Here is a 9,032-nt window from a genome sequence, read left to right as displayed (position 1 = left end):
ACTTCCCGCGCGCGCCTCCCTTAGAACCAATCAGCGCTCTTCGCGCCGCGCATAAAACCTAGCATCAGATTGTCTCCCTTCCTTCTCTTGCCCTTCAGCCAATCGACGACTTCTCCTTACTTGACCCCCGCCTAGTAGGAGGACTTTTCGTGTCCTTCCCGGAAGAGCCCTAACGGAAAGCCATGTGGGAAAGAGCAAGAGTCCAGTCGCACCTATAAGACTAACAAAATTTGTGGTAGGGTATGAGCTTTCGTGAGCCACAGCTCACTTCTGCAGATACCATGTGTGCACGATCAGAACAATATAGAGTTGATTGATTTCTATGGGCTTTTCCCACGGGTAATTGGGTTGTGTCATTTTGGTTGGTCTTTAGTAAAGCTATTTTCATAAGTTTTGGACTAACGTGAATACCTAACCTCCCCCACCCCCACGTAATTCCAGGTAGACAGCTAGTTGCCTGTGTATGTTACAGAGTGTTTTGTAAAAGTGACACAAAGTGTCCTAAATCCAGAGGAGTTAGCCGTGTTAGTCTGTAGTAGCAAAATCAAAAAGAGTCCAGTAGCACCTTTAAGACTAACCAATTTTATTATAGCATAAGCTTTCGAGAATCAAGTTCTCTTCGTCAGATGCCTGATCAAAACTGGGCAGATACAGAAGAGGAGGGGGAAAGAGAGGGAAGGAGGAGAGCATAAATCACAAGAAGGCAGAATGCAATTAGCATAGAGGCAATCAAAACATTCCTTTGCTTGGAAATGTAAACATTTCCTTTTGGTGTGCAGTCAGTTTGTAGCAGTGAAGGTATCCAATTCCTATGTAGTATAAGCCTTCGGTAACCACAGCTCTCCCTGCCAGTTGCATCTGACAAAGAGAACTGTGGTCCCCGAAAGTTCACACCAGGCGTCATTGGGCTCCCCCAGATCACGCCTCTGTAAAGAGAATCTGTTACCTGTGGTAATGTGATAACCATTCATAGTCTCTATTCAGTCCCCGCTTGACAGAGTCAAATTTGCATATGAATTCCAATTCAGCAGCCTCCCGTTGGATTTTGTTTTTGAAAGGTTTCTGTTGAACCACAGCGACCTTTAAGTCTTTGGTGGAATGTCCTGGTAGATTGAAGTGTTCTCCCACTGGTTTCTGGACGTTTCCATTTCTAATGTCAGATTTGTGTCCATTTATTCTTTTGCGTAGAGGTTGGCTGGTTTGTCCAATGTACAGAGCAGAGGGACATTGTTGGCACATGAGGGCATATATCAGATTGGAGGATGAGCAGCTGTAAGAGCCAGAGACAGTGTAGTTGATGCCATTGGGTCCTGTAATTGTATTCCCTGGGTAGATATAGGGGCAGAGCTGGCATCTGGGTCTGTTGCAGGGCTTGGTACCTGTGCTGGTGACTCTGCTGGCCGATTCATGATTGTAAGTGAGAAGTCGTTTAAGATTGGGGGGCTGTCGGTAGGCAAGGAAAGGTCTTCCACCCAGGGCTTCTGAGAGAGAGGTATCATTTTCCAGGATGGGTTGTAGCTCACTGATGATACGTTGGATGGGTTTGAGCTGGGAGCTATAGGTGACAACCAGTGGTGTTCTGTTGTTAGTTCCTTTAGGTTTGTCCTGGAGCAGACTGTTTCTGGGTACTAGTCTGGCCCTGTTAATTTGTTTCTTCACTTCATTTGGAAGCCCTTGAGAGATTTCATCAGGACTTCAATAACTTTCACCCTACTATCAACTTAAGCCTGGACCACTCTACACAACAGGTACACTTCCTGGACACCACTGTACAACTACATAATGGATGAATAAATACCACCTTATACCGGAAACCAACAGACCGATACTCATATCTACATGCCTCCAGCTTCCACCCTAAACATACCACTCGGTCTATTGTCTACAGCCAAGCCTTACGTTACAACCGTATCTGCTCCAATGCTCTCGACCGAGACTCACACTTAAGAGATTTACAACAAGCATTTTTGGGACTACAGTACCCACCAAATGAAGTGAAGAAACAAATTAACAGCATAACTAACAACAGAACACCACTGGTTGTCACCTATAGCTCCCAGCTCAAACCCATCCAACGTATCATCAGTGAGCTACAACCCATCCTGGAAAATGATACCTCTCTCTCAGAAGCCCTGGGTGGAAGACCTTTCCTTGCCTACAGACAGCCCCCCAATCTTAAACGACTTCTCACTTACAATCATAAATGGACACAAATCTGACATTAGAAATGGAAACGTCCAAAAACCAGTGGGAGAACATTTCAATCTACCAGGACATTCCACCAAAGACTTAAAGGTCGCTGTGGTTCAACAAACCTTTCAAAAACAAAATCCAACGGGAGGCTGCTGAATTGGAATTCATATGCAAATTTGACTCTGTCAAGCGGGGACTGAATAGAGACTATGAATGGTTATCACATTACCACAGGTAACAGATTCTCTTTACAGAGGCGTGATCTGGGGGAGCCCAGTGACGCCTGGTGTGAGCTTTCGGGGACCACAGTTCTCTTTGTCAGATGCAACTGGCAGGGAGAGCTGTGGTTACCGAAGGCTTATACTACATAGGAATTGGATACCTTCACTGCTACAAACTGACTGCACACCAAAAGGAAATGTTTACATTTCCAAGCAAAGGAATGTTTTGATTGCCTCTATGCTAATTGCATTCTGCCTTCTTGTGATTTATGCTCCCCTCCTTCCCTCTCTTTCCCCCTCCTCTTCTGTATCTGCCCAGTTTTGATCAGGCATCTGACGAAGAGAACTTGATTCTCGAAAGCTTATGCTATAATAAAATTGGTTAGTCTTAAAGGTGCTACTGGACTCTTTTTGAAAGTGTCCTAAGACTCTTGTTTAAAGCTAACAGTTTTATTCCAGCATACACTCCTGTAAACTAAAGCCCGTTTCTTAGGATGTAATGTAATAGTGATGACTCAAGGGCATGGGCAAGATACAGATGGAAATGTAACTGATTAGATTCAAATCTAATCAGGAAAAACACCATTGTCAAGACTAGTTATGCTAAAATAATTAACTATTGCCTACATAGTTAACAGCCCTAAGAAGTAAGAAATCCAAAGACTTTGTGTTGGAGGAGAGAAGGTTACAAAAGATTGTGGATTTTTTACTCATTGCAGGACTAAAGTGCCACTGGACTCCTTATTTTGTTTTGCTGCTACTGACTAACATCTGGAATTAATATTTCGTGAAGGCTTATGCTGAAATAAAGCCCTGTAAGTATTTAAGCTATCAGACTCTTTTCTCCTAGAAGAGGGAATGTAATTTATAGTCTGCCTTTCTCACTGAAACTCAAGGCAGATTACATAGTGTGAGATTAGTACAGTCAGTATCAAGGACATTTCCATACAGTGTCAAAGACATTTCCATAAACAGTGGCATAGGATTTTACAGAAACAGCATTAGCAATACAGAGTTGAAGAATTGCTGAGACAGAACATAATCACTTCTAGGACTGACATTAGGTAACATGAAGCACAGGTAGTATATAGGAGTACATATTCAAAGCAACAGATAATATGCAAGGCAACATAGTAGTGAAGTCTATGGTCCCTAACTCATTAGTGAAGTATCTGAGACCCCCTCCCTACAATACTTCCCTCCTATCTGAGTAAAAAGCCTTTTAAAACAATTTGGTTTTGCATTGTCTGCAGAAAGCCAGGAGAGTGGGCGCTCTCCTGACCTCCTCAGACAGGTGGTTCCACAGGGTAGGGGCCACCACAGAGAAAGCCCGTGTACAGGCTGCTGTCGATTTCACCCATGTGCAGGCTAGCACCTGCAAGAGACCCTGTTTGAATGAGCAAAGCTGCCGTGGAGGGACATAGGGAGGGAGGCGGCCCCATAGGTATGCTGGGCCACGGCCATGAAGAGCTTTGTATGTAATAACCAATACCTTGAATTGAGAATGGCAACAGATAGGTAGCCAATGGAGTGACTGTAGGATGGAAGTGATGTTCATGCCCCTGCTTGTTCCTACTAATAGTTGAGCTGCAGCATTTTGTACCAATTGGAGCCTCCTAGTTAACTTAGATGGGAGACCAATATATAGTGCATTACAATAGTCAAGTTTTGATGTTACCATAGCATAGATCGAGGTGGCTAGATCAGCCGTGTCAAGGTAAGAAGCCATCTTCCAGGCTAGAGTGAGATTGTAGTAAGCATTTTTTTGCAGCTGCCTTAACTTGTTTTTCTAGTAGTCGCGCTGGAGCCAGTATAACCCCATGGCTCTTAACTGAGTCTGCAAGGGTCAGACGAACTCTATCGAAAATGAGGAGTACAATGTCTTTCAAGATCTCTTACTTCCCAACAAGCATCACTTCAGTTTTTATTGGGTTCAATTTTAATTTGTTATTTTTCAGCCATTTCACTATGGCTGTCAGGCAGCAATCTAAGATTTCTACTGCGTCCTGTGGGGACCTGGATAGCAAGATATAGAGCTGGGTGTTATCTGCATATTGATGCCATCCCACTCCATAGCTGCAAATGAGTCCACCTAAAGGTTTTATGTAGAGGTTGAATAATATGGGAGATAAGATTGTGCTGTGCAGAACCCCACAAGGTAGTTCCCATTCTGGAGACAGCTGATCTCCAACGGCAGCCCTTTGATTCCGTTCCATGAGAAATGATTTAAACCAGTCCAGGGCACATCCTTTGATGCTCACTTGTGTTTCTAAACGCCTCAACAGGATGGCATGGTCTACTGTGTCAAAGGCTGCAGACAGATCCAGGAGGAGCATTAAGGAGGCATGGCCCTTGTCTATATTCAAATGGAGATCATCTATTAACACTACTAGTGCTGTCTCTGTCCCATGCCCTGGTCTGAATCCAGACTGGAAAGGGTCTAGAGTGCTAGAGTTTTCCAAGATGATCTAGAGTTGGTCAACTACTGCTCTCTCAATCACTTTTCCCAGAAAGGGCAGATTAGAGACTGGGCAATAATTGGCCACATCAGTTTTGTCTAGGGATGGTTTTTTAATTAGTGGATGGATAACTGCCTGTTTGAGTGGCCGGGGGAAGGAGCCTTGAGTTAGTGACTGATTTACAAAAGATCTCAGTGGTTCACTTATATGATCTTTACTTGATTTTAACAGCCAAGATGGACAAGAATCAAGCGCACAAGTAGTGGCATTCATAGATGCCAGGATCCTGTTAAGGTCTGTCATTGTAATTGGTTCAAAGCAGTCCAAATGTAGGTCAGATGGTGTACGCCAGATGGATGGGAGATTTCTCCTATCTCGTTTGCATTGCAGCTAGCATCTAGATCAGAGCGTATTCATGCTATATCTGCAAAAAACTTAGCAAAGGCCTCGCAGCTAATAGTCTGTTCTTGGGACTGTAAAGGTTCAGATTTAGGGGTTAGAAAGTGTCTGGATATCCTGAACAATTGGGACGGTTGAGAACAACTAGCCAACGCAATGGTTGCTGAGAAATAATGTTTTTTTGCCACTTAGATCCTCCAGTGTGTTCTGTAGCAAGCTCTGTCAGCTTCTGTGCGAGTTTTTCACCAGCGTCTTTCTAAAAATCTTCTGGCCTTGCTATAGCAACCAAGTCAGCTTTTAATAATGGTTTTAATTCTGTTAACCACCTTGGGCATAAAATTACCAGGAGAAAGGTGGATTTATAAGTATTTTAAATAATTAAGGTGAGGGATAGCTTGGCAAAGTTAGACGTTCCACTCGTTGACAATTTGATGGTTCTCGGACATAATTGTATAATTATACTTACAGTATATAATGCATAGAATTTATTTTATTTATATAGTAGACAGAAAAGGAGGTCGGTTTTAAGACCAACCAAAATAACACAATACAGTGTGCAAGCTTGGGTGTTCTCCAGGCTGGCTTGGGTGAATAAAGCTCAGGCCATAGGGCTCCAAGGAAAAGACCTTAAGATACCTCCACCCCCCTAGCATCCAACATCAAGAGAAATCCAAAACTTATGGAGGTTTAATTTTGGTTGGTCTTACTGAAAGACGGTACATGGCTTTTGCTTTTTTGTTTTGCTTATACATGTAGTGTTATGTACTTAGCAATATTTAAGACTATTTAGAGGCAATTGCAGCAATAATACTGGAGGAGAGGGTGACCAGTAAGTGCTGCTGCTGTAACTGTTTGCAAACCACAGTTGCCTTAAAGAAGAATCCAAAAGATCTTCTGCTAGGTGCAGTTCAACCCTCAAGGTCACAACGAATTGCTTAAAAATGTTGCAGTATACCAACTTATCGTACCTCTCTTCCATCACTTTCTGCTGGTGGCTGTTCCTGGATCCCAGGGAAAGATTTCACACACAACATACACTGCAGGTTGTAGCCAAGGCCCATCTCAGTATTTGAAGGCAACTTCAGCTAGCGCAAGACTGGATGCAGACTTCTCCCATCCCCTTGATATGCATGCAGCTGTGACACAAAATTAAAAAAGCAAATTCCCTGGAAATCTAGTTGGTCTTTAAGATTCTACTGGACCCAAATCTTGCTCTTCTACTGCAGACCAAAACGACTACCCACCTGAAACTAGAACTTTGGTAGCATACTAGTCTAACTCAGTAGGTTGAATGAGCTGACCTGGATGGCCCAGGTTTGTCAGATCTCAGAACCTAAGCAGTATTTGGATGGGAGAGCATCCAGGAAGTATAGGGTAGCTACTCAGAGGCAGGCAATGGCAAACCACCTCTGAATGTCTCTTGCTTTGAAAACACTATGGGGTTGCCACAAGTCAACTGCAACATGATAGCACGACTCCCCCCCCTCCCAGATGGAATAGGTGGCCACAATCCCCAAGGGGGCAGTACTCCCAATTTAGGCCCAGCTGGAATATATAACCAGGCAAGAGTAGAGTATCACATCACTGACACCCCAAACATGAGACAATCTACACCCCTCCCTGAGCAATGCTATAGAGACCCAGCTTGAAATTTTATAAGCCGCAGCATGCAGAGGGCCAGATGAAACTTTCAAGCTACATATCATGTGAATTGGGGGTCTGCCGTATTTGCATCTACCTTGGGCTAAGAGACCCTAGCAAAAATCTATAAAATCCAGCATACTTTTCAAAACAGCAAGGAAACTCATAATCAGACATGAAGGCAGAGAGTGTAGAGGTTATTGCATTAGACTAGGATCTGGGAGACCCAGATTCAAATTCCCACTTGGCCATGGAAGCTTGCAGGACAACCTCAGGCCAGTAATTCTCAGCCTTATCTACCTCATAGGCTTGTTGTAAGGATAAAATGGAACACAGAATGTTTTAAGTTACTTTGTGTCTCCAGTGGGGTGAAAAGCGGGGCTTACCTAAATGAACAGCTCACCACCCCTTTTTGACCTTAAGACCAGCTATTTTGTGATATACTGCCTCAGTTAAATAGCTGATGGTAGCTCCTTCCCCCTTAATATATGTATTTCTAGCCGTCTTGATCCTCAGCTGTGTGACAACAAATATTCAGTCAACTATGCACTGGGAGATGTACTTCCTTTTTTTGTAGGCTGAGTCCACTCTGGTTCATTGCATGACTTTCACTTCTACCAAGAACATGCAGAAGCTTTTCTGTTTTGAACAACCACCCATCACCTAGTCTTCGAACATCAGCAGTTCCATGTTTAATCACAGAAGCGTAAAATTCTCAAACACACCTTCTGCAAACATATGATAATAAGCTGCATAACCAGGCTCTGCCCATTTTCTCTGTCAGACACACACACTAATTGAATAAGTCATAGATCCAGAGGAGTTAGCCATGTTAGTCTGTAGTAGCAAAATCAAAAAGAGTCCAGTAGCACCTTTAAGACTAACCAATTTTATTGTAGCATAAGCTTTCGAGAATCAAGTCCTCTTCGTCAGATGCGTTACAGAAACAGTCCAGTGCTAATGAGAACAAATGTTATCTTTGAAATTACCAAAGGATCTTTGGGAATGGTTATGGACACATGTCTATCAAACACTTATTTCAGCTGACTTCAGAGAAAACTTTGCAGAAACTATGGACTGTTAGTAATTGACACCCTATTAAATTATATATACCCAGAATATCAGAACTTGTGTTGGAGATGTCACCCAAGTCAGACAAATTTATGTTTTTCAGAATTGTTCCAAATCTTTTTGTATATTTTAGAATTAACAGGACATAATTTATCATTCAATGATGCAACTGCTTTATTATATTAAATACATTGTGTACCTGCTGGAAAGAAATAGGCCTGCTTGGGATGCCATTGTGAGAGTGAGTCCACAGCTTGTTTTGATGCATAGGTACGGTTGCTAAAGCATCCAAGGTTAGAGAGAAGGCCAAACATTCCAACCAGTTAAGCTTATATGACCCAGCTGCAGTTTTCAAGAGAAGATGGTACCAGCTCACAGTACTGCTTTGTGGGCTTGATAGAGCACTAACCTCACATGGTATTGCAGGGCACTGATTGTTTAGTGAAATCTCAAGTTGCTGGGAATAGATTGAAACAATCAAGTTTTGCTTGTTACTCTGCCTGGGGACTAGAGGTTGGCACGAATCGTAATACGAATTAAAAAAATGCATGAATGCGGTTCGTGGGGCCGTGTTTTCCACAAACTCTCACAACTTTTTTGCCTGGTTCATGAGCGGTAGGTGAAGCCAGACAGGCTGGCGTTGCCGATCCATTAATTTCCACACGGGGTGTGTGAAACTGACAGCTCCGTTCTCCTGCCACCCGCAAGCGGCAGGAAAAGGGAGCTGTTTCACATACCCCATGCTGGGTTCAGCCGATTCGCAGCAGCACGGGGTGTGTGAAAGTGAGAGAGCCCCGTTCTCCCGCCGCCCACAAGTGGCAGGAGAAGGGAGCTGTCTGTTTCAAATGCCCCGCGTCGGTTTCACCCGATAGGATGAAGCCGGCACGGGGTGTTTTGAAACTGACAGCCTTCCCCTGCCGGTTGCAAGCAACAGGGGAAGGCTGCAACTTTCAAATGCCCAGCGCTGGCTTCGCCCCATCAGATGAAGCCAGCATGGGGTGTTTTGAAACTGACAGCCTTCTGCCGCTTCTGGGCAACAGGAGAAGGG

Source organism: Eublepharis macularius, chromosome 12, assembly GCF_028583425.1.
Source record: "Eublepharis macularius isolate TG4126 chromosome 12, MPM_Emac_v1.0, whole genome shotgun sequence".
Taxonomy (NCBI): domain Eukaryota; kingdom Metazoa; phylum Chordata; class Lepidosauria; order Squamata; family Eublepharidae; genus Eublepharis; species Eublepharis macularius.
The sequence above is the reverse complement of the archived record's forward strand: the minus strand, read 5'-3'. Positions refer to the sequence as shown.